The 22,896-nt window shown below is 40.9% G+C and overlaps 1 protein-coding gene and 1 long non-coding RNA gene across 10 annotated transcripts in view; both read left to right on the forward strand.

Moving 5' to 3' along the window:
- FMNL2 (formin like 2) overlaps nucleotides 1-22,896 on the forward strand; it is a 330,828-nt gene that overhangs the window by 141,709 nt on the left and 166,223 nt on the right. The window lies entirely within an intron of this gene.
- LOC146395917 (uncharacterized) lies at nucleotides 13,200-17,373 on the forward strand. The gene is made up of 2 exons (XR_014829036.1): nucleotides 13,200-13,367; nucleotides 14,294-17,373. It is a non-coding gene; the product is annotated as an uncharacterized LOC146395917 (long non-coding RNA).

Consider the following 22,896-nt stretch of genomic DNA (forward strand, 5'->3'; position numbering starts at 1 on the left):
GTTCCTTTTGCATATAGTATCCAAACAATCAAAGCCAGAGATGTCATTTTGTTTCGGTCTGAGCATTGACTTTTGCTCTTCATTTTGCACTGCATATGCAGACCCAGCATTGAAAGGCTTCCACAGAAAATACTGACATTATTCCTCTGTTAGGAAACTCTTAGCGTAAGAAAGGCACATACTGAATTTCTTAGACTGTGAATATTTGTATATTTTTATCTCACTTGAGATTTTCTGCCCCTCAGGAGTTTGTTTCATCATAGGCCAAATTTACTTAAAACCAAACCACAGAACTGTCTTTGCTCTTGTCCCATCTTGCTTTCCCTACCAGCGTGTTATCTCAGCGACTGTCCCTGTGCCACTCTACCCTGTCATCAGGAAAGGCGATTAGCTCTGTGATTCACGGTTGTTTTTTGTCTGAATGTTGACTGAAGTTCTACTTCTCAATGCAAAGCATTGTAATTAAATGGAAAATGAGCTTAAGTAATTATGTAAGATGTGGTGAGCACTTTATGCACATGTTGAGACTGAACCTTGTTGACAAGGATTAATGACCATTAGTTGGGTCTGAGTGGACCTGTGTAGCCTTGAAACTTCCAGTTAATAGTTATTGATCTGGAGGCTGGGAAGCAGAGGAAAAGTCACATAGCCATTTGAAGGGAGTGTCAGTGTTGTCTTATGTGTATCATTAAGTTGATGGCAGGGATTTTTGTCTTTTTTGGAGACAACATAACATAGCGGGTGGAATAAAAACTTGGAGCTTCACCCCCTACAGCTTATTCTCTGTGGGCAAGTCATTTAATCTTTTGAAACCTGTTTGCTTTCTATAAAATGAAGAAAACGGTATGTGTGTAACTCTCCTTGAATAATTGTATGAAAATGAATGAAATGTGTGAAATCATTTAAAAAAATTGGTAATTGCTATTCAGATGTAACGTGTGGTGATACAAACTAGAAAGTTTTTGTGATAGGATCCGTATCTGACTCACCTTTGCACTCATATAAAATGCAGCTAACATAATGCCTTGTAGTAGCTGTTGAATAAATTGTGGGATATTAGTTTGCCTTTGAACCACTCCAAAAGGTGTTTTATTTGTCCTTTTAATATTTAGATGTGAACATTGAGGCAATGAGGATAGAGGTTCAGCCTCGTAGTCGGAGGTCTTGACAGTGAAAATGGACTCACTCTTAGATTTAGCATCTTGGGTGATTGATTATACATTTCTACTAAGACCAGCTGTCCCATGCCATGCTGGGATAGTTTCTTCTCCTCTTTTTGAACACAACGACAGTTCATTTAGAAGTTTCTGCCTTAAATGGTATCTTCAGGAGCCTGTGGATGACGTCAACAATGTGGCTTCCTTTCAAAGAGTCTTTGGTGGCAGCTGGTTGAAATGCCCAAATTTGCACCATTCTAGGAACGGCCTTACTTAAAGGACCAGCTATCTTCACCATTTGGTGGTATATTTTTATTATCCATTTGTGTTTATGTTCTATTTATGTCCCATAAAAGAAAAGTATTCCCAACCCTTTATAGCTGAGGCATGGAGTTTGACTTGCATTAAGGTCATCCAGTTACAAAATAGCAGATTCAATAAGAACTCTCCACGTGAGACTGAATGCCCTGCCTGAAGTTAGTGTCTGACAGATGTTTACGGTTTTTTGTTTTTTGTTTTTTAAATAATAATTATGGTGATCATGGAATCCTCACCTCTAAGAAATAAGAGCTCCTGGGAAGAGTTCTGGACTGAGAGGTAAGTCCCCATCTGAATCCTTTGGGGGCAGAATTTCCTATCTGGAAAGTTAGACTGATCGTTTGTGTAACATTCCGTTTACCTTCTCAATCTTCAAACACCAGGATTATAAGCACCATTTAGTTCCAAAAGCATGAAAGTACCCCTGGTTAGAAACAAAAAGTATGGGACTGCTTAACTTTTCTGAAAAGATGGGGCAAGTAGCTTGAAACCTCCCTGGTCAGAAAATTGGTCATACTGATCCTGTGCAGTCAGGAAAATACTTAGTTGCCTTAGTTACCAGGGATTATAGACTAATAACTTTACCAGGGATTATAGACTAATAACTAACTCCTTAAATCCATGAAAATTTACTGGAGAAAAGCCTACTTGTCATTAGTTGTCATTTGTGGAACTGAAATTTTCCTTGGTTAATTCTGGAATGGATGGGAGCTAAAGGAAGACTGGTATGACCTGGGAAAGCCACTTTACCATCTATGAAAATGAAGGGTCAGGATTAGATGACCTTGGAAAAAAACCAAATCATGGTGTCGAGGTTTTGGTGCTGTGCTCCCCACCCAGTCTCGCATTTGTGTTTTGAGTTTTTGATTCCTTTCAGCTTTGCTTTGCTGTAGATCAGAGATCATGACAAATTAGATCTCAAAAAAAAAAAAAAAAAAAAAAAAAAGGCAGTAAACAGGACTTGAGTCTTGAGCAGATTGTCTGATGATTAATAGGTTAGGTTTTTGTTATTTTTGGAGCCTCTCAGGTCCTGGCCGTTCAAATAGGTGGAATTTCTACATAATTTTACACTGGAAAAAAAAAAAAAAGGCAGAGGGAAGCAGAAGATAAATGTTGAATATAGGTTGGACAATGACAATATAAAAATGACTTGGATCCTTTATAATTATGGTCTGATATGGTTCCAGTAAAGGTGTCTTTGGTTAAATGAAGTGATGCACTGTGTATATATACACCTAAACTACATGCATGTAAACTTAGTAGGTTCTAAACTTAATGCCCCGTTGTTGATTCATACCACATGTAATTTTTATTGAGTCAGTACAGTCTGGTAAACCAAACCTCAGGACACATGAGCCCTTGCTTTAATGGGTCTAAACTCCATTAATAATTCACAGTTGGTGGTTTAAAAAAATTAAAATATCATAACCTTTGTTACCCAAATTAAAACTTAAACACAGAACCACAGTATATAAACTAGTTGAAAGCAAAACAGTTCTACTTTCCTAGACTCCTTTGGGGCCTTCATAGGACCTTGGGGACTGAGGTTACACCGTCTGAAAAACCTGCTGGAAATATCTCTATTATCATTATAAGGAGGTAAAATACACCAAATATACACAAATACAAAATATTGTTCAAGTATTAACAGTGGTGAAGTGTTTTTTGTTTTTAGAGTCGTAAGAACTAGGTCTCTTCTTTGAAAATCATAGAGGTTTAACATTGAGTGATTAGAAGAAATATCCATTATATAAAGACAGATGTAGTATGAGATCTGGCTGTGGTGTAGGCCAGCAGCTGCAGCTCCAATTCGACCCCTAGCCTGGGAACTTCCACTTGCCACAGGTGTGGTCTTAAAAAGCACGCGTGGGAGTTCCTGTCGTGGCACAGTGGTTAACGAACCCAACTAGGAACCATGAGGTTGCGGGTTCGGTCCCTGCCCTTGCTCAGTGGGTTAAGGATCCGGCGTTGTCGTGAGCTGTGGTGTAGGTTGCAGACACGGCTCGGATCCCTCGTTGCTGTGGCTCTGGTGTAGGCCGGTAGCTCCAGCTCCGATTGGACCCCTAACCTGGGAACCTCCATATGCCACGGGAGCGGCCCAAGAAATGGCAAAAAAAAAAAAGAGAAAAGCCAGTTTTTTCTCTGTCTTCTTAAAACATTTAATTGACCAAATTTTGACACCACCCTCTATCCTTCATAATCATCCGTCCGTTTCCTTTCAAATGTTTAACTTGACCATGCCTCTGACAGATACATCACTTTCAGCAGACAAAAAGCCAGATATTGGCCTTTTTAATAGTACTTCTTTGCCCTGGTTTCGTATGAGTTACAAGTGGGGAGCTTTAAAAAGAAATAATGATGGTTCCTTCCTCAGAGATTCTAATTGGTCTAGGGCAGGGTCCAGTAACTGGTGTTTTTTTTTTGTTTTGTTTTTTTAAAGCTTCTCAGGTGATTATAACTTGTAGTTGGAATTGACCACCGTTGACATAGATACAGCCTTCCTGCAAACTGTACTATTGAAACTAAGCAATTTGGATTAGAAATCTGTTTTACATATAGGAATGTCCAGTCATCTCCATTGTTCAGATCAACTTGATAATGTCAGATCTTCTAGGAAATTAGCATCATGTCTTTATTTGTATCCTATTTTTAAGCTCCTGCTTTTGGACTATTCCTGGTAGACTGAAAGAGGAAAATTAATCGCATAAATAAAGCCTTAACGCTAGCCTGGGGAATCACTGCCTTCCTTTATGACTCTATTGAGTCAGTTGGGTATTTCTCAGTTACCTCTTAAATCACACCGCCTCAGCCAAGGTTATACTAACTGATTTCAATTGTGAACTTTTGTTCACCATGGAGAGGAGCCTGCTGGGTTTGCTCAGGTGATTTTTGGTTACACTGAGCACAGCAGAGTCTTGTTAGGGACCCAGGACATAGCATCTTACCTTTCTTTGCCAGATGCCTATGTAAATAGTCAATGACAGGTCACTGTAAAAGTTTCAAATACCTAAATGACTACTAAGCTTTAAAAGGAAGAACTACAAAGCCTCAGCATGTGTGTCTTTTTTTTTTTTTTTTTAAGTGCTTAAATGCACAGACCTGGAACTGTGTATTTTCTTTTACCATATAAATCTTTTTTAGAAAGAGGACAGGATTTTCTTTTTCCTCTAGTTAATATTTATCTTTTGGATACAGCTTAAGTGCACGTACATGACTTTCTTTCCACTCACATCTGAAGCAGCATCTTTGTTCCACAAGTAGGCAGGGCTCATACTATTCAGTAATGAGTAATAATTGGGTGCATTGAGTCTTATTCATTCTTGCTCTTATCTGGGGGTGCTCCTCAGCCTGTGGGGAAGAGTATGGTCATTTTCTTAAGACTGGCTTTGGAGTTCCCTTCGTGGCTCAGAGGATCCATGAGGATGTGGGTTCAATCCCTGGCCTTGCTCAGTGGATTAAGGATCCTGCCTTGCCGTGAGCTGTGGTGTAGGTTGAAGACGCTGCTCAGATCCTGCATTGCTGTGGCGCGGGCTGGCGACTATAGCTCTGATTTGACCCCTAGCTTGGGAACTTCCATAAGCCACGGGTGCAGCCCCAAAAAACAAAAAAAAAAAAAAAAAAAAAAAAAAGAAAGAAAGAAAGAAGACTGGCCTTGATGGGTTTTGAGATGAGACCATGTGATTAGGAGTGTATGTAGATGTTTTGGATTTGAATTCTGGCGTTTTGCTTAATAGCTGAGTGACTTGGGTAGGTTTTTTGTTTTTTTTTTTAAATTCTCTAAACCTTATTTTCTTCACCTGCAGAATGAGGATAATCATTGGTACCTATTTTATAGAATGATAGTGACAACTGAGTATGTTTCAAGCCTTTAAAACCATTTCTGGCATTCTAGAAATGTTGGTTGTTGATATTTTCTGAGTTATTACTCTATAGTATTATAAAATATCAGGTAAACTGAGGTCATTGATGAATTATTAAGAAAAAGAATCCACTCTCTCGCAAGGCCTTCTTTTGTGAGTTCTCTCATGTGGTCTTGTCTTTCATGAATCTCAGAAGCTTATCTCTCTGTGGTTACTGGCTCACTGAGGGTAGGAATCTTTGTTCTATTTAGGAAAATTAAAAAAAAAAAAAACAAAAAACGAGAGAGAGAAATCCTTCTCTCCCTACCCTTGCCAGGTGGTGCAAAATTTTTGTCTGTCAGTTGAATCGAGTATATGAGGCTATTAATATGAATCTTACAGTATAATCCTATAGCAATGGAAATTCCATAGAGATCAGACAGTGCTTCTTCATGATACATTAACTTAAAAAAAAAAAATACTTAAAATAACATCTTGGAGTGGGTGAAAACTGGAAGCTTAGTGCTCCAAGTTCACATCTGTGTCATTGTAGTCACTGACTGGAAAGTCATCATTTCCTTTAACCCAGAGGAATGTGCTGAAACAGTAGTAGGTGTTCGTTAAAATTAGAATCAAGTATTTCCATAACCAGCACTACAGACATGTTTTAAAAAAAGAAGAAAAAGTGGCAGAACTGTAGTTTTTCCTTGTGGGTTCAAGAGACTTTCAATCCAGTTCAGCTAACTGCCGTTGGAGTCTGTCCTTGAACTTGGCACATGACATTCATGGCAGACTTCCTAAGCCTAGGCTCTTCCCAGGGACTGACTGGCCCTTAGGAGTTGTCATCAGGAGCTGACCAACCAGGCAGACCTCTGTCGTCTCAGTTGTGCCCTCCCTCCCTGACGCGGAGCCCCAGGGAAGGTTTCCACATTGACGTTATTTGCATTTAATAGCTCATTACTGTGTCCACACTCTCCAGCTCTCCTTTACAAGTGGAGAGCCTGCCAAGGCTCCAGCACTGTAACTGTACACATGTGTTTCTAGACTGCTATAGGGATTGTTCATCTCTTGAAGTTATTTATTTGTCACTAAAGAGCTACCCTGAAAAAAATGTTGCTTGAGAAATGCATTGCCGACTAAAAAATAGAGGCAGAACCTAAAAGTTGAGAGTTAAGTTTTTATTTGGGGCAAAATGAGGACTTAAGCCAGGAAGGCAGCATCTCAGTGACCCAGAGAACACGGCTCCAAGGAAGCGAGGTGGGGAGCAAGGATATATAGGAGTTTGGCAACAAAGGGCAGGTATTAGAAACAAAAGATTATGGTTAACAAAAGAAAATGAGATATCTCAAGTTAAGGAATTTAGCTCTTTTCTATGTATGGGAAGATGCAAAGCTGTGGGCTCATTGAAATCATTCCTTTGATGGGCACCTCAGCTTTCTGGGGCCAGTATCCTGTATTTTCACATCCTGTGTTTCCTCAGGGTGAACCCTCGGGAGTGGCTGCAGTGTGATGGCTGCTACATGGCAGGTATGCTTGGCTTCCTTCCTGAGTTTGCTCAGGGCTCACCAGCTCACCCTTGGAGGGGGCTGCACGACTGTGACATCCTTTGTTTACTGATATGGCAGGCAATATTTCATTTCTCAGCCTACACAAACAGTTTCCATGCAGAGGGGGAAAACTACTACCCACAACCCAGGCTCCTGTTTTGGGGTAAGGAAGATGGAGTTTGCACGAGCAAGACACTCATGATACATTTGTATAAGGGTGCAGGTGTTCGGCGCTGGCGCTTATTGTGTCTGCAGAGTTGGGGCCAGTTAATGGATCCCCACACTGAACACTTGTTTTGAATCAAACCATTGCCAGATGCTCCGAAGTAAGCAATTTCTAGTGTAATGGCTCCAGTCACTTTACAAGTGGTTTATTTTGGCCTCCTTCCCCAATCACATGCAGAATTTTAACAGTGCCACTGGTGTGCAGGGCCAGAGTTCCTCAGTTTTTCCATCAGATACCTAACATTTACAAAATGACTTTAAATATTTGCCTCAGTCCCAGGTCTTGGCACCTAGCACCTTTTTTTCTTGATTACATAATTTTGAAAGTTCATGTTGTCATTTTCTCAATGAACAAGCCTAATTGCAAAGAGAGATCCGTGGACTTAGGGTTCAGGCTGTAAGCAGTGAGGCAGAAGGGGTTTGGTTTACCTAAGGGAAGCAAGATGTTCTTGGGGGATTGGGAGTCTCTGGTGCATTATTGTTTCATGTCTTGAAAGCAAGCTGGGAATGAGATAAAATGTCCTGGGGTTTTCCTAGTAGCTCCTAGATAGGAGAGAGGGTCATGTTCAGGATTGCTCACTGGTGGTAGAAGAATGGTGGTTTGATATTTGATGCCGGTTATTTTTATTTTTAAAGCAAAATTATCCTAGAATTGAAAATATTTTGTTAGCAGAGTTTCCATTGTGGCTTAGCAGAATTCCCATTGTGGCTCAGTGGAAATGAACTCAACTAGTATCCATGAGGATGTGGGTTCAATCCCTGGCTTTGCTCAGTGGGTTAAGGATCCAGGATTGCTGTGACTGTGGCGTAGGCTGGCAACTGCAGCTCCGATTCCAACCCTAGCCTGGGTACTTCCATATACCGCTTCTGAGCCCTAAAAAGACAGAACAACATCAAAAAAGCAAAGTAAATATTCTGTGAGGGGCAGTTTTCAGCTTAAAAGTGATAGTGCGTGCATTTTGAAAATTTATCTGATGGTTATTTGAAAACAAAATATTTCCTCCATGCTCATGACGTTATAAACATAAAAAACCAAAGCAAAACACCAAGCATATTTAAGTGTGGTAAGAGTGTTCCATGAAGGGGAAATTCAGTGACTCTCTGAATAAGGTTATTGTTCTCTGGTTGAGCTGTGTCAGGGGTTTAGAGGGTACATTTGCCTTGTTATTTTAAGCAAGAGACCCCACCCTCCCACCCATTCTTGTCCCACAGGGAAAGAACAGTTTGAGAGGAAGCTTAGTGAATTGACTGCCAAAAGAAAGCTTTAAAAATATATTTATTTGTTTATTAAACTGTGCAGGGACATGGGAGGAACAAGTAATTTTTGAAAGAGTATTTAGAGGTAGGATTTTATTGTATAATTGGTAAGCGGCTCATCTTTAGGAATAACTGCTTGATTTCATGGATAAGGCCTAACACAGATCCCTTGAGACCTAATAAATGGGTAGCAATGGAACATGCTGACCCCACGGTTACCAGGAGCCCAGCTCAGGTGGATTGCTGTCTTGCTTGGCCTGGGTCAGGTCTGCTTGACCTTTCAACTTTTGGCGGTTTAGTATTTGCTCTCCTTCTGGGATCAGCAAATCACTGTAAAATTAATTTACAGGATGTTGCCTACTGCACCTCATGCTAGTGTGTGTTGCAAGACTCGAGTTTGCTGCCACTCTCTGTTGAAGGAGAACTGTTTTATTCTTAACAACATTTGATTCTTTCTTTTTGTAGCTGGGGCCAGGTAATAGATGGTGACTGTACGCTGAGCATTTCAACTCAGAAATCAACTTTTGGGATAATCATGAACTGACTTACACAGTACAGCCTCAGTTAGCTTGGCTTACTTGGAGAAAGGGCAGTTTCTGGTGAGTTGAATTGAATTGAAGGTTAAACACTTGACCTTTTCTCAGCCCTTACTATTTACTTATTTTCTTTGGCTTTTGGATCAAAGACGCCAGGATTTTGAAAATAAGTTACTCTTTCTTTGACTTAGTCTTTGGAACATCCTTATGAGTTAGGAGTCTTGATGTTCAGGCTTTATTTTCTACAGGGGTTTAGGAGGCACAGGGCGTGATAGTTGGGTTCTGTAAGTTTATTTGGGGAAAATAAATCACTTTATTGTTTTCCTGTATCTTTCTCAGGTTCCAAAGGAAAAAGCTGTCTTACCACACCCAACATCAGGCAGCCTAGTTATTTATATAATCCTGTTGTTTGAGGGTTTGCAGATAGTCTAGCAAAATATAATAACAGAAACGAGTTGTCAACAAATGGCTTAAGACAGTGATTTTTCTTCTGTGTGAGTTAAAGTCAAATTGTATTTAATAGGCTGTCGAGTGCTTCTTCTGCATAATCTAGATAATAAATGCATCCAAGTATTTATCAAGCTCTTGCTCTGTGCTCTTGATATACCATGTTAGGCAGCTTTAATGTCAGTAATGATGTCAGAGCATAAATGTATCGATCTCTGATAACCTTTACATAAATCTTATTTTCTAAGAGCAGGGTAGACTTGTCCCTGAGTGACTTTTGGACATAACAGTTTTGATTTCCTTGTTTGAAAGATTGTCAAGCTTGTCTGCTTTTTTCTTTTGCACTCAGTACTTAAAGAAATCTTATATCAAAAGTTAAAATACTGCCATTTTCATTAATCATAAATTATAGGTATTTAAGAAGATAGAAATTTTTCCTGAACATTCATAGGGACCTTAGGTGAAAAGATTGCCTTTTTTGTTTGTTTGTTTTTGGTTTTTCCGTTTTTTTTTTTTTTTTTTTTTTTTTTTTTTTTTGTCTTTTTGCTATTTCTTTGGGCCGTTCCCGCAGCATATGGAGGTTCCCAGGCTAGGGGTCAAATCGGAGCTGTAGCCACTGGCCTACGCCAGAGCCACAGCAACGCGGGATCCGAGCCGCATCTGCAACCTACACCACAGCTCACGGCAACGCCGGATTCTTAACCCACTGAGCAAGGGCAGGGACCGAACCCGCAACCTCATGGTTCCTAGTCGGATTCGTTAACCACTGCGCCACAATGGGAACTCCGGTTTTTCCGTTTTTGTTTTTAGGGCCGCACTCACAGCATGTGGAGGTTCCCAGGCTAGGAGTCAAATCAGAGCTACAGCTGCTGGCCTGTGCCACAGCCACAGCAACTCAGGATCTGAGCCCTGTCTGCGACCTACACTACAGCTCGTGGCAGCGCCAGATCCTTGACCCACTGAGCGAGGCCAGGGATCGAACCCACAACCTCGTGGTTCCTAGTTGGATTTGTTGCTGCTGCACCACAACAGGAACTCCAGGATTGCTTAATTTCATCTGAAATCTATTACTGATTTTCAGATACATCAAATAAAGATGGAGATTACATCATCATCTGTTGATGATAGTGAGAGCTAAGAATATTCAGGAGTAAGCTAAGAATAATTTATATTTCAGATTTTGGCTTGAATGAAAATGGAACCTTTTTCTAATGGTTTCTCCCCCTTAGGTCTTGAGCTAGTCATACTGTGACTATAAAAAAAATAATCTTTAAGACATACCTGAGAAAAATCTGAAGAAACTGTAGCAAAGGTTAAGATTTGACAAGAGATAGGTCTGGGTTCATGGGAAATGCATTAAATTCTCTGTACTTAACTTGTAGGAACATAATAAAAACACTTTTAGGTGAATCATTTCTTTTAGAAACTTAGTTTTTACATATCTGAAAAAGTGTTTCATTTTAATACTATGAGATGAATGGACCCTATGCTGGGTCTTGTTGGAGTTTGTGATTTATAAGTGTTAAAGTGAATATCACACTTCCAAGATGAAGCAGTCTGCCTCTATCAGGTCTTGTAAAAGAGTTTACCTGTGGGTGGTAACAAGTGTCAGCTTATTATTTGACAATTGAAGACAAGACATAAGTCAGACTATTGGTGGAACCCCTAGAGCCAGTAAGTCAAGCAAATACACTCTTTAGCTGCTTAAGCCTAGTTGTTATATTGGCATTGAAGGCTTGGTCATACCAACAGTACTCGCTCAAGCAAGCAAGCTATGTGCTGGTCATACAAGAAAAATGAGCAATACTGAGATTATAGTCAAATAATTCGCTCACTGTATATCTACTTTGGATCCAGAATGCATTTGTTTATATATATGTAATATATATATATTAATTATATATATACACACGTGTGTGTATATATTTATACACATATGCACACATATGCATATGTATTTTAATCACATATATGCACACATGCACATATGTATTTTTAATCAGAGTACTTTCTTACAGTTTATATAACTTGCCTCTAAAACTAGTAGCCAGATTAATGCCCAGTGAGTTATTTTGGATTGGCTTGAAATAATCTGCAGGATTTTAACACATGGTTTTGGTGTCAGTTGGAGAATGAGGTGAGGGATTATGGATATTGTAAAACTATATAACGTTTGGATGTATTTACGGTGCAGCCACTTATGTGGGTTCTCTCCTTCCTATTGAAATGACAAACACAAAAAAATCATAGGAAATAGGAAAGAAATCCCTAGGTGGCAAGAAATACTGAGGAATTTCTGGAAGATAATGGGCAGCTGGGGTCAGAGGAGCTCTTTATTCTTTCTAGTAAAGAGAAGAAGACAGAGTTCCCGCTGTGGCACAGTGGGTTAATGATCTGGTATTGTCTCTGGTGGTGCCAATTTGATCCCCAGCCTGGTGCAGAGCATTAATCTGGCATCGCACAGCTGCAATGTAGGTCGCAGCTGTAATTCAGCTTTGATCCCTGACACGAGAACACCCAAGGCCAAAAAAGAAAAGGGGGGAGGGGAGAAATGGGAAAGAGTTTCTTGGTCAAGCCCCAAATAGTGTCCAAGTTGGGAGTCCATGGGACAGGGAGTGGCGTGGTCATGCACTGGGATGGGAGTGCGAAGGGTGCTGTGGAGCGGTGAATTGTGGATTCTGGTGGGCACCCACTGACCTCTCAGGATACCGGGTTGCTTGTTGTTTGCTCACAGGCTAAAACCATGAGGGGATCTCTCTAACCCAGAGGAGGTTTTGGGGGGTGAGGAGGAGGAATAGCAGGGCTTTTCCTCATAGTAGGGAAGACTTGAAGAGAAAGGAACAACAGCAACAAAATAATTCCTGGCTGTCAGAACGGGGGGGAAAAAAAAAAAGACCGTGTCCCCAAGAATCCCAAAGGAGGGAAATACTACACCTAGAGCCAGGCTTTCCTTAATTGGCAGTTCTGGGACCCCAACTTGTCTTTCTGCTTGTCTGTCCTCCTCCTCATGCCTTCTAAATGCCGCTATGGAAGAGGTTGCTTTTCAGCCTTGCCCATATAGGGAGGAGCCAGCTGTAGAAATGACTTACCCTACAGTGCAGGAAGCCCTCCCTGGCTGCCTAGACCATTAGGGATGTGATGTTTAAGGAAAATGAACAGCATGAAAGGAGGACCAAGGAGCAAGCAGGATCCTCTGCTTACTGTGTTTAAATAAGGCTCATAAGGGCAGAGCAGAGAGCGTGGGGAAGGAGGCGAGCACACTGCCTCCTTTGAGGAGGTGCGTGTGGGAAGTTTCTGACCCCTATACGTTGATGTTATTTCATTGATTACAGTGAACGTTTTAAACTTGAACAATTGTAAACAATTTAAAAATGCATCTGCATCTTGAGCTTAGGCGATGGTGTTGTAAAGATGACTTGCCAAAGATGCCATGGTCAGAAAAGTTTGCATGATTGATAGTTTTAATTAAAAATTTTTTAGAGTTCTTGTTGTGGCTCAGTGGTTAATGAATCAGACTAGCATCCATGAGGACGCAGGTTCGATCCCTGACCTCACTCAGTGGGTTAAGGATCCAGCGTTGCCGTGAACTATGGTGTGGGTCGCAGACTCAGCTTGGATCCTGAGTTGCTGTGGCTCTGGTGTAGGCCAGCAGCTGTAGCTCTCATTCGACCCCTAGCCTGGGAACCTCCATATGCCACGGGTGAGGCCCTAAAAAAAAAAAAAAAAGTCAGAATATAGTGAGAGTTTTAGTTGTAGTAACTGAAAGTGTGCCACTAGAAGATAAAAAAACCCATGACCTGTATTTTAGTGATAAAATAAATAGAATGGGTTTTTAATTAGCATCTTGTTGCTACTTACTGAAGAGGATGTGCAGCAGAGCCTTTTAGTTTGCCTTCCTTTAGAAAACCAGATGCTGTGGCTCTGGTTTTGCCTGTTTGTGAGGGAGATGTAAAACTTGTACAAAAAATGTCTTAAAGTGTTAATTTTGCCTCACAGAGGTGATGAGGAAACTTAGAAAATGAGGAAGTGGGGGAGGAATGGGTGCCGTGGAATTGAATGGAAATCATCAGTAGGGAATGAGTTTAAATGAGGGGTCAGGTTAAGTGGGGGAGGTAGGGTAGGGTTCAGGAGGATAAGGGAAAATGAATTGCAAGTCTATGGTACAGTTTTTTTTTTTTTTTTTTTTTTTTTTTTAAAACCAAAAAGCACTACCCCACTCGGGCAAATTCTGTGAGGACTTAACTGCCACAGTTTATGATGTACTTAAACGTAAACTTTCCTGGAAGTCTTTGGCCTCTGAGCAAACTTGTTTGTGGGCCAAGAATGCAAGGGCTCTACTGCATGCACAGGCCACAGATGCATCTCTTCAGCTCCTGCAGTCCAGAGTGTGGGTGTGTAAGTGTAACTTAGAAAACCTGTTGATTCCATATTGTGTGGTGATGAGCCACAGCTGAAACTTGGGGATCACATTCGGCCTTACACATTGGAGAAAACTATTTTCAGGAGACAGTTTCTGGTTGTGAAAGTACATGACCAAAAGGAAAGTCATCAGGCTCCAATCAAGTTGTTGATGGACCAGTGTGTGAACAGAACATCAGATGGAAAAAAAAAATTACTGTTGGGTGGGGATGGAGAGGCAAATGTGTTCTGTAGCTGCCAAGGAATATCCGGTTGTGTCCAAAAATGGAAAAAAATACTCTTAAATGTGTTTATTTTTATGCCTTCCATCTTGCTTGCCATTTGCTTCACATAATGCTGCAGTTTCTAGAGCCCGCTGTGTTACTCTGCTGTGCTGTTTGTGGGGGGGCCCAGGGGGGTTGGTGATATTTGTGCTTACCTCCTGCTCACTTTTGCTGTTGCCTGTTGCTGGTAGGAAATCACTGGTACAGTGAACATGTTCTCATTTTACCCCTGACCCCCTACTCCCTATTGTTAAGTGGTGACAGTGGGGGGTGGGGGTGGGGCAGTTGAAATGAGCATCTGGCAAAGAAGCTGCCTCATTTAAGGAGGAAGTTCCCTGGATTTACGAGCTCCCTTTTCTGCTGGAGTATAAACTGGAGAGAGACTTTGCTGCACAGTTATTCAGGGGTCAGGGGGCCGGGGTGGGGTGAGTGGGGGCACTAGGGTTGCTGCTGAGGCCGGAAAAACATTTTGCATCTGCTGAATGGCTGCTGGCCTGCCAGGATGGTGGTGGTTTCTCTCCTGATTGAGTTTTGCGAAAGGACAGTGGGTGTGAATTGAAAGCTCTTATCCTCTTGATCATTCACCAGAGTTAAGCCATGTGGGCCACAAGAAATTCCAGTCTTATAAATCTTGCCTGCTAATCTCCCAAATTTGGCTTTGTTTACTGTCTTCCCTTGAAGTATTTTAATTTATCTTCATAATGACTATTAAGGGTGGTTTAAAAAATGAACTCTATGGAATTTCCCTTGTGGCAAAGTAGGTAAAGGATAATGGCATTGTTGCAACTTTGGCTCATGTCCCAACTTTGGTGTAGGTTCGATCCCTGGGACGGGAACTTACATGTGCCACAGGTGCGGCCAAAGGAAAAAAAAAAAAATGGAAAAAAAAAAAAAAACTTTGTAGTACAACAGAATGATACTGATCTAAAGTATATATTTCTACTTAATCACCTATATACCATGACAAACAAGCACTTTTTTTTTTTTTAAATTAGTGGCATGGAATAAGGACTTAATGTTCCTGTTGAAGGGGTTTGGGGCATCACAGACATGTAATAAACCCTAGTTTAGGGATGGTCCTGTCTGTTAAACTCATGGCCATTGTATAACCCATCTCTTCATTCTTCCCTCAGAACATTTTCCTTGCTTTGTGTAATTTCTTATTAGAATAATCTCTACCTCCAAAAGCAACTGGGCTAGATTAAATCGAAGCTCATGGTCAGACTATAAAAACAGGAACTTTATTTCAGGGAAGATTTTTGTAAGATCACTTGGTAAAATTGCAGTATATCGGAAATATTTCAGCGATGCTTTTTAGCAAGGAAATTAGTTCAATATTTTTGGCTTTGTCATCTCAGTAATAAATATGCTTTGTTGTTATTACAGTTTTGGCTTTTATCAGCTGGAGAATGATTTTAGTTTAAGTGCTTTGAGATTACATTTTTTTCCTCGCATTTTAATCTTATGCCTTGTAAGTTGGATGCTCAGGTACAGAGCAGATCAGGAGAATACTCTTCCTTATCTTTCACCATTTTCCATATTTGTGTTGAATTAATTAGCTTTGATTCAGACAAGAAACTAGTGTTTTTGAAAATCTGGTGTCTTAGCATTTTGGGGGGTTAATCATCCTTTATTCATTTGACAGTAAATTTTTCTCAGGACCTAAGAAGATCAGTTATTGTTCTTTAACTTTATTAAACTTGCTCAATGAAATTCATTTTAACCAAGAAGCAGTTTTCATGGACTGGTGGTAAAAAGAAAGTAGCCAAGATATTAGTGATCTGTTTTTTTTTCTTCCCTATTACTTTGTTGTGCAAGATAATTTCATTGCCTCTCTAACAGTGTTCATGAAAACAGTCACCAAGAATTAGGTACCTATTATTGCCCAATATGATGCCAGCCACAATCATGGGTAGGACATTAGATGTCTATTTCCTGGCTTTAAAGAATGTATAATGTTGTCATATTAACAAGAGGTGCATTATTGTTACTGCCCTGGGTTCTTGGCTTTCCTAATCAATAGAGATTGGTAAGAGGCCAGACAAGAAATTCAGGCAAAGCTTTACTGGGGCCCCTGCTGCAGCAGAGGGGAGGGAAAACAAGCAGCAGGTTCCCCTGCTTGCTTATGCGCTCCCTAAAGGTGGGTGAGCTGGTTCCTTATGAGGGGTAAGGGTAGGGGTAGAGCCAGAAGTTAGGCCAGAGGGGTGGCTGAGGTGTTTTGTCCACCTCTTTGGTGGTGGTGTGTGCAGGGGGCATAGGTAGTGTCCTGCTTTTGCTCCTGATACCCTGATTTTGCTTTGGGCTCTCCAGAAGTGGTAGTTGGTTTTTTCTAGTATTTTTTTTTTTTTGGTATCTTGTCCATGATTTGCCCCAAGTGCACGTGCACACAGTTGGTTTTAGTCTCTTACAGTTAGTTTCTTTGTGTGTTGTTGCTTGAGGAGATCTTTGTCCAGGTGCAAACACTGTAGCTACTGCAGCAAAAGATGCCAGGTCCAAGCCTGTCTCATTGTGAAGCAGTGATTAGATGATTAGAAGCAGTTAATAATTAAAATAGGCTTTGTAAGAATAAGTTACAGATGGTATGGTGCATCCTGTAAGAGCTATAACAATGTAAAGAAGCATTAGATTGTTGTGCAATTACAGAAAATGTTCTTGAGGAAGAGGAAGTTGAGACTTGGAACTATTTTCTCACTAAACTTGTCCTTATTTTAAATTGAGCATTTGATAGGTTTCCAGTTTAGTATCTTTCCCCCTTTTGCATAATGCCTGAGAATTCTGAAAATGTTCTGTATAAGGAAAGATAGCAGGGTCTTAAAACTCAGCTGTCCTGACTTATGGTTAACAAGGGGGAAGGGAGAGGGAGTGGGATGAACTGGGAATGTTTGGGTTGGTAGATGCAGACTATTATATTTAGAATGGGTAAGCAGTGAGGTTCTACTGTACAACACAGGGAATTATGTCCAATCTCTTGGGCTAGTCCATGATGGAAGATAATATAGGAAAAGGAATGTGTGTGTATAGTGTGTGTGTGTATATATATACATATGTATATGTATGACTGAGTCACTTTGCCATGCAGCAGAAATTGGCACAGCATTGTAAACTAAATCAGTTACAATATTAAAAAGTAAAAAACTCAGCTGTCCTGTCTAGAAAATTGTGTACTGTGGAAAGAATAGAAACTAAGGTACTGATAAAATGCATGGCCTCAGTCACTTTTAATTTGGGCTTTTAGGGTAGCAGACAGGATCTTGCAGTTTTTCTTAAAAAATCATAAATACCTATTTCAGATATTACCAAATCATTTGGCTTACATATGTTATTTGCTTGGTGAGGGCACAGGCTTGGTTAAAAACAAAAGAAAATATACAATGTTGGTTTTTAAGAAAACCAGCTGCAGTTACAGATGAATCCTTTTAACCATCTATCCCAATGGATGTGGCACTGGCTACAGTCAGACTGAGGCCTCTGGAAAACTGAGTGATAGATAAACCAGGGTCCACCCAGTGTGAGGCAGGTGCCATGAGTGTGGTCAAAAAAAAAAAAAAAGAGAGAGAGAAGGAAAATGAAACACATGGCATTAAATAAAAACTTATTAAATTTCTACTCGATTTTCTCCTTCTGAAAGAAAGGATATCACTAATTTGATTATTATCATTTGGGTTTAATTAACAATGGTTTCAGAGAAGTTAACCTCATTTTGGTGAATGAGTTTTTGCCCAATTGCCTGATGATTTCAGGCTGCTCTTTAAATTTGACTCAAAGTGAAAAGTTTTATGAAATGCACCTTCCCCTGTCCCTAGGCTTTTGTCAGAAAAAGTCCTAGGTATCAACCTGTTAGAAAAGCGACATGGTATATGCTTTGGGACTCTTGGCTCTGAAAGCACATGATTGGGACCATGCAGATTTGATTTATTTGACAAATAGTTATTGTACATTTATTGCGTTGCAGCTAGTGTGTGTGGAACACATGAGTCACTTTTACAAAGTCAGCTCTTTTGTTTTGGCTCAACTTGATAAACAGAGGAAAAATTTTGTTCTCAGGAATGCATAGATCACCTGGGAATTCTTCATTGTAACACTTTATTTGGCTGTACTGTCTGCCCACTACTTCTGTTATTCTATATATATTCTCTTAATGTAAAGAGGAGTTCAGAGTCCTTTTAGGAAAACCTTTTATCTTTATTTTTTTGCTTTTCAGGGCCATACCCCTGGCATATGGAAGTTCCCAGGCCAGGGGTTGATTTGGAGCTACAACTGCCAGCCTCTGCCATAGCCACAGCAACGCGGGATCCGAGTCACGTCTGTGACCTACACCACAGCTCACGGCAGTGCTGGATCCTTAACCTTCTGAAGGAAGCCAGGGATCGAACTCCCTTCCTCATGGATGCTAGTTGTGCTCATTAACTGCTGAGCCATGAAGGGAACTCCCTAGGAAAAGCTTTTTATTAAAAGCAGTACTAAGAAGCAACTGGAGAGCCATTCAGGATTACAGAATCTTTGAGTTCTACTCTTACTCCAGGTAATTCCTTTGATGCAAAGGGCACATATCATCTGTAGGTTTTATCATGTTCCTCTTCTGTGACGATCATACTACCAGACATAGGGACTATGAAGGCAGGTAAGATTTCCACCCTAAAAACCTTCAGCTCCTAGTTGAGGGGATGGACAGACACATGTTTCCCCAACACATATGTGCACATAAACTACATACCTAGAGGCAGCATATACTAAATACCACTTGACCAGGATGCTTTGTTTAGTGTTTTAAACTAGAGATTGACATGGGTCAATCTGAATCTGTTGTTTTTGCTCATTAATTTTAGCATCCATCGATTCCTTGTCTGAAACAATGCTCTGGTGCTTGCCAAATAATGATTTTTAAATTTCCATCATCCTTCCTTCATTTATTAGAATTCTGTGAGGAAGAGCTCTTCTATCCTCATTATTTAGCCTGTTATTTATGTCAGTACAGACTTGTGGATATTTTTCTCTTGAGTTATATTCTCTTACAATCATTTTTATGTGTGTTGCTCAGATTGTTCCAGATTGGGCCATTGGGAGCCCCTTAAATTTAGCTCCTGTGTCCTCTTGACATATTCCCATCATATTTCAGGAACCATTTTTAACTTTTTGACACCATAAGATGTGCCAGGCTCATCCTGAATTTTTCCTGCTTCAGCCCTAGGATCAGCTATTTTTCCAAAAAGCTTTAGTTCTTTTTACTGGAGAAACATATCTAGAAACCAAAATCTGGATGCTAGGTATGTCCATTGCTACTGAGACATCGTTATTTCCGGGTCCTCTCAGCAGATGGAATTTGGAAATATGTATGTATACATGTACACATGTCTGTTTACATGTAAACCACAAGGTTTTTTCTTAGCTTTTTTATTTTTTTTTTTTTGTCTTTTTGCTATTTCTTTGGGCCGCACCCGCGGCATATGGAGGTTCCCGGGCTAGGGGTCGAATCGGAGCCGCAGCCACTGGCCTACGCCAGAGCCACAGCAACTCGGGATCCGAGCCGCGTCTGCAACCTACACCACAGCTCACGACAACGCCAGATCCTTAACCCACTGAGCAAGGGCAGGGACCGAACCCGCAACCTCATGGTTCCTAGTCGGATTTGTTAACCACTGCGCCACGACGGTAACTCCCGGTTTTTTCTTAGCTTTACCCCTACTTGTAGCTCCTTTCTCTGAAAGTGAGAAACCTTGTTTTCATTAGCCTCAGTATATTTACTTATCTGTGCAGTCCTAAACTATACATGAGGTAGTTTCAGAATGCTAATACACACCCTAGTGAGAAACAGATTTACTAACTAGGATACAGTATTTGTGGACAATGGTTTCATTTTCAGCATTGGGATATTTAGTCAAGCTACTGTTACCCAGAGTTTTTTGGGTTAGTTCTTTTCTCCCCTCCTCCCCACCCTTTGGGTTTTTGTTATCCATTTGCAATCAATTAGGTTCACATATCACTGTCTTATTTTGATTCCTCCCATGTCCTGGATGATTGTAATTATTTTTAGGTTATGTGAAATGTTGCCTTAGTTTTAAAAGCTGTAATAATATAAAAAGTGTATTCACAAAGTACAATTTTCTCATCATCGGTTGTACTGCTTTCCACCCCATTCCCATCCTCTCTCTGTGGGTAAATCTCATTAGTTCTTGGCTTATCCTTTCTGTATGTATTTTTTGTGCAAATCTGTAGCCACAGAAGTATTTTCTTATCTCGTCCTTTCTTATATGAAAGGTGATATATTTCTTGGTTTCCTCTTGCACAAAAATTACCACAGACTTAGTGTCTTCAAACACATAAAATTGTCTCAGTTTTCCTAGGGGTGAGGTGGGGTGGGCATATCTTAGCTGGGTCCACTGTGCAGGGTCCCCTTCCAAGCTCACCGGTTGTTGCCTGAATTTACTGCCTTGTGGTTGTGGGACTGGCGCTTTCATCTCTTAGAAGCTGCCCAGTGTTCCCTCGCACATAGCCCTTTGAACTTACCTGAATGTTCAAAGACTTTACCAGTGAATGTGCATTATTGAAAACATGGTAGATGGTCCCTACTTTAGAAAGAGAAGAGATACGTCCTTAATCAATTAGTGTAGAAATTTGGCATCTTTGTAAACATAAAAGGCCTATAGGATGAATATATGGCTTCTTGTAAGGCGATAGGCATGAGGGAAGAGGGGGCTTTGGCTATTTATAACCCAAGCAGGATAGGAAGAACCAATGGCATTCTTTAAATAGAAGAACTGAGAGTTAATGAACAACTTCTCTCATTTGGGAGCATGGTAAATAAGCTATGTTTCCCATTCAGTCTGATGTGAAGAGTGAAAGTCTGCCCGTTTGGAAGAGTATTAGTGATGACAGTGCTGATTCTAGAGGATCAGTGTTCAGGATGTCCCTTCAGGCTCAATGGAATTCACAGCTGAAAAGCCCTTGAGGCTCCAGAAAATGAAATGAACAAATAATTTGCATTGACACAATTTTCCGAATGGTGGTCGAGAGTCCTGAGGATGACCGTTTTGAAGCCTTGCCTCCCTGTCTACAGGCCTTTGGTTTGCTATTTTGGAGGATAGCTGAGTGTTTGGGGTGTTGGGGTTCCCAGTGTCTAGGACCTTAGATAGTACAGCTCTAGAACTTTTCATGACCATGACTTAGTTAATAACCAAGGCCGCCCAAAATCTACATCAGTGAAATCACTAGAATGGAGCGAAGTGAGACAGTACCTAATCTATGAAGGGGTTTCCTGACTTGGTTACAGGTCACTCTGGACCTAGTACACCCCCTTTTCTTTTCTTTCTTTCTTTTTTTTTTTTTTTTTTTGCTTTTTAGGGTCGCATTCAAGGCATATAGAGGTTCCCAGTCTAGGGGCTGAATCAGAGCTATTGCTGCCAACCTACACCACAGCCACAGCAACCTAGGATCCGAGCCGCGTCTGCAACCTGCACCACAGCTCATGGCCCCTGATCGAGGCCGGGGATCAAACCCGCATCTCCTCATAGATACTAGTCGGATTCGTCTCCGCTCCGCTACAGCGGGAACTCCTTTTTTTCAAGGTGTATCTTTTACACCTGAGTAGGTTCTAACCTATTGGAAGAAGCTTGGGTGTGGATGGTGGGCAGACTTGGCCATAAGCCTTTCCAAGATTGTGATTCTTAACAAGATTCTCTTCTGTGGCACAAGCCCAGAAAATGTGTGATTGCTAAAAACACATGGGTGTGAGCATATATTAGCAAGCAGCATGTTGAGTTATAAATTCTTGTTTTTGTTATTTTCGTCATCTGGTGCTTGTGGTCATACTGGTTTCTCAAGAATGAAGTTGTGCTGTGTTTGTTATCCAAAACCCAACTCTGGATTGACTAAAGAATTCATCCTTGAGTTTCACTCTGAGTTGCCCTCCTTCTGGAGGAAGTCCGTCTGCTTTCTCTTTGGCACAGTCGGGATGGAGCTGTGACCTCTGAAGCAACATCTGATGTTGCTAGAGCTCTCGGATGTTAATGAAAGCAGAACAGTAAATCAGTGCTGACTGCGGAGCAGGACTGCTTGACTAGGGAATCTCCCGAGGATAACGTGTGGTTAAAGGCAACACTTGGAGGAAAATTGACAAGCTCTGATCAAGACTGGTGGATTATTTCTGGCCCACTGACAGAGCCAGAGAGTGAGAACTAAATTGTCCCCGCAAATAAACTTAAGTAAAGAAATCTCTTTATACATGACTTTTATCAACCAGGAAAACAAGATTGGCCCTAGGCAAAATTGACTGGGGAGCAAAATTTATCATTTTTGTTTTTTCCCCTCTTGTTTCTCCTTCGGTCCTGAATACCGGAGTAATTAAACCCTCCCCATTTACCCCCTCAAAACCTTTTCTTGGAAGCCACCTGAGGTTTTTTTCTGCTGAAGAATCAATAGCTGCTTAATGGCTTCAAATAGACCCCCTGTCCTCTGTTATATCCCAGGGCCCTAATAATACCTTCTGACAAGGGTCAAAACTCATGTCCACAGGGCAAGGTAGGTCCCTTAAATTAGTAAAACCGCCTGGTTTTAATATAGAAGGAAGTGTGTGTGTGGGTCCTTGGTAAGCCAGACAGTAAGTGCCCTGACCCTGGAAGGGATTTACTCAGCGTTAGCTTGCACTGATGAGGCTGGCCAGAGTTTCAGGGCCTTCCAGATTTTTATGAGAAGGCGGAAATTTGAATCCTTTTTTTTTTCTTTCCAATTTTTGGCTCTCCTACAGCATATGGAGTTCCCAAGCCAGCGATTGGATCCGAACCGCAGTTGCGACACCAGATCTTTTAACCTGCTGTGAGGGGCCAGCAGCGAACCTGTGTCTTGGCACTGCAGAGATACTGCTGATCCCATTGTGCCACAGTGGGAACTCCAAA

Source organism: Sus scrofa, chromosome 15 (genome assembly GCF_054392235.1).
Source record: "Sus scrofa isolate SSC_HxYL_T2T_F1_AM1 chromosome 15, Sscrofa_HxYL_maternal_Yorkshire_Landrace_v2.0, whole genome shotgun sequence".
In the NCBI taxonomy this organism is placed as follows: Eukaryota; Metazoa; Chordata; class Mammalia; order Artiodactyla; family Suidae; genus Sus; species Sus scrofa.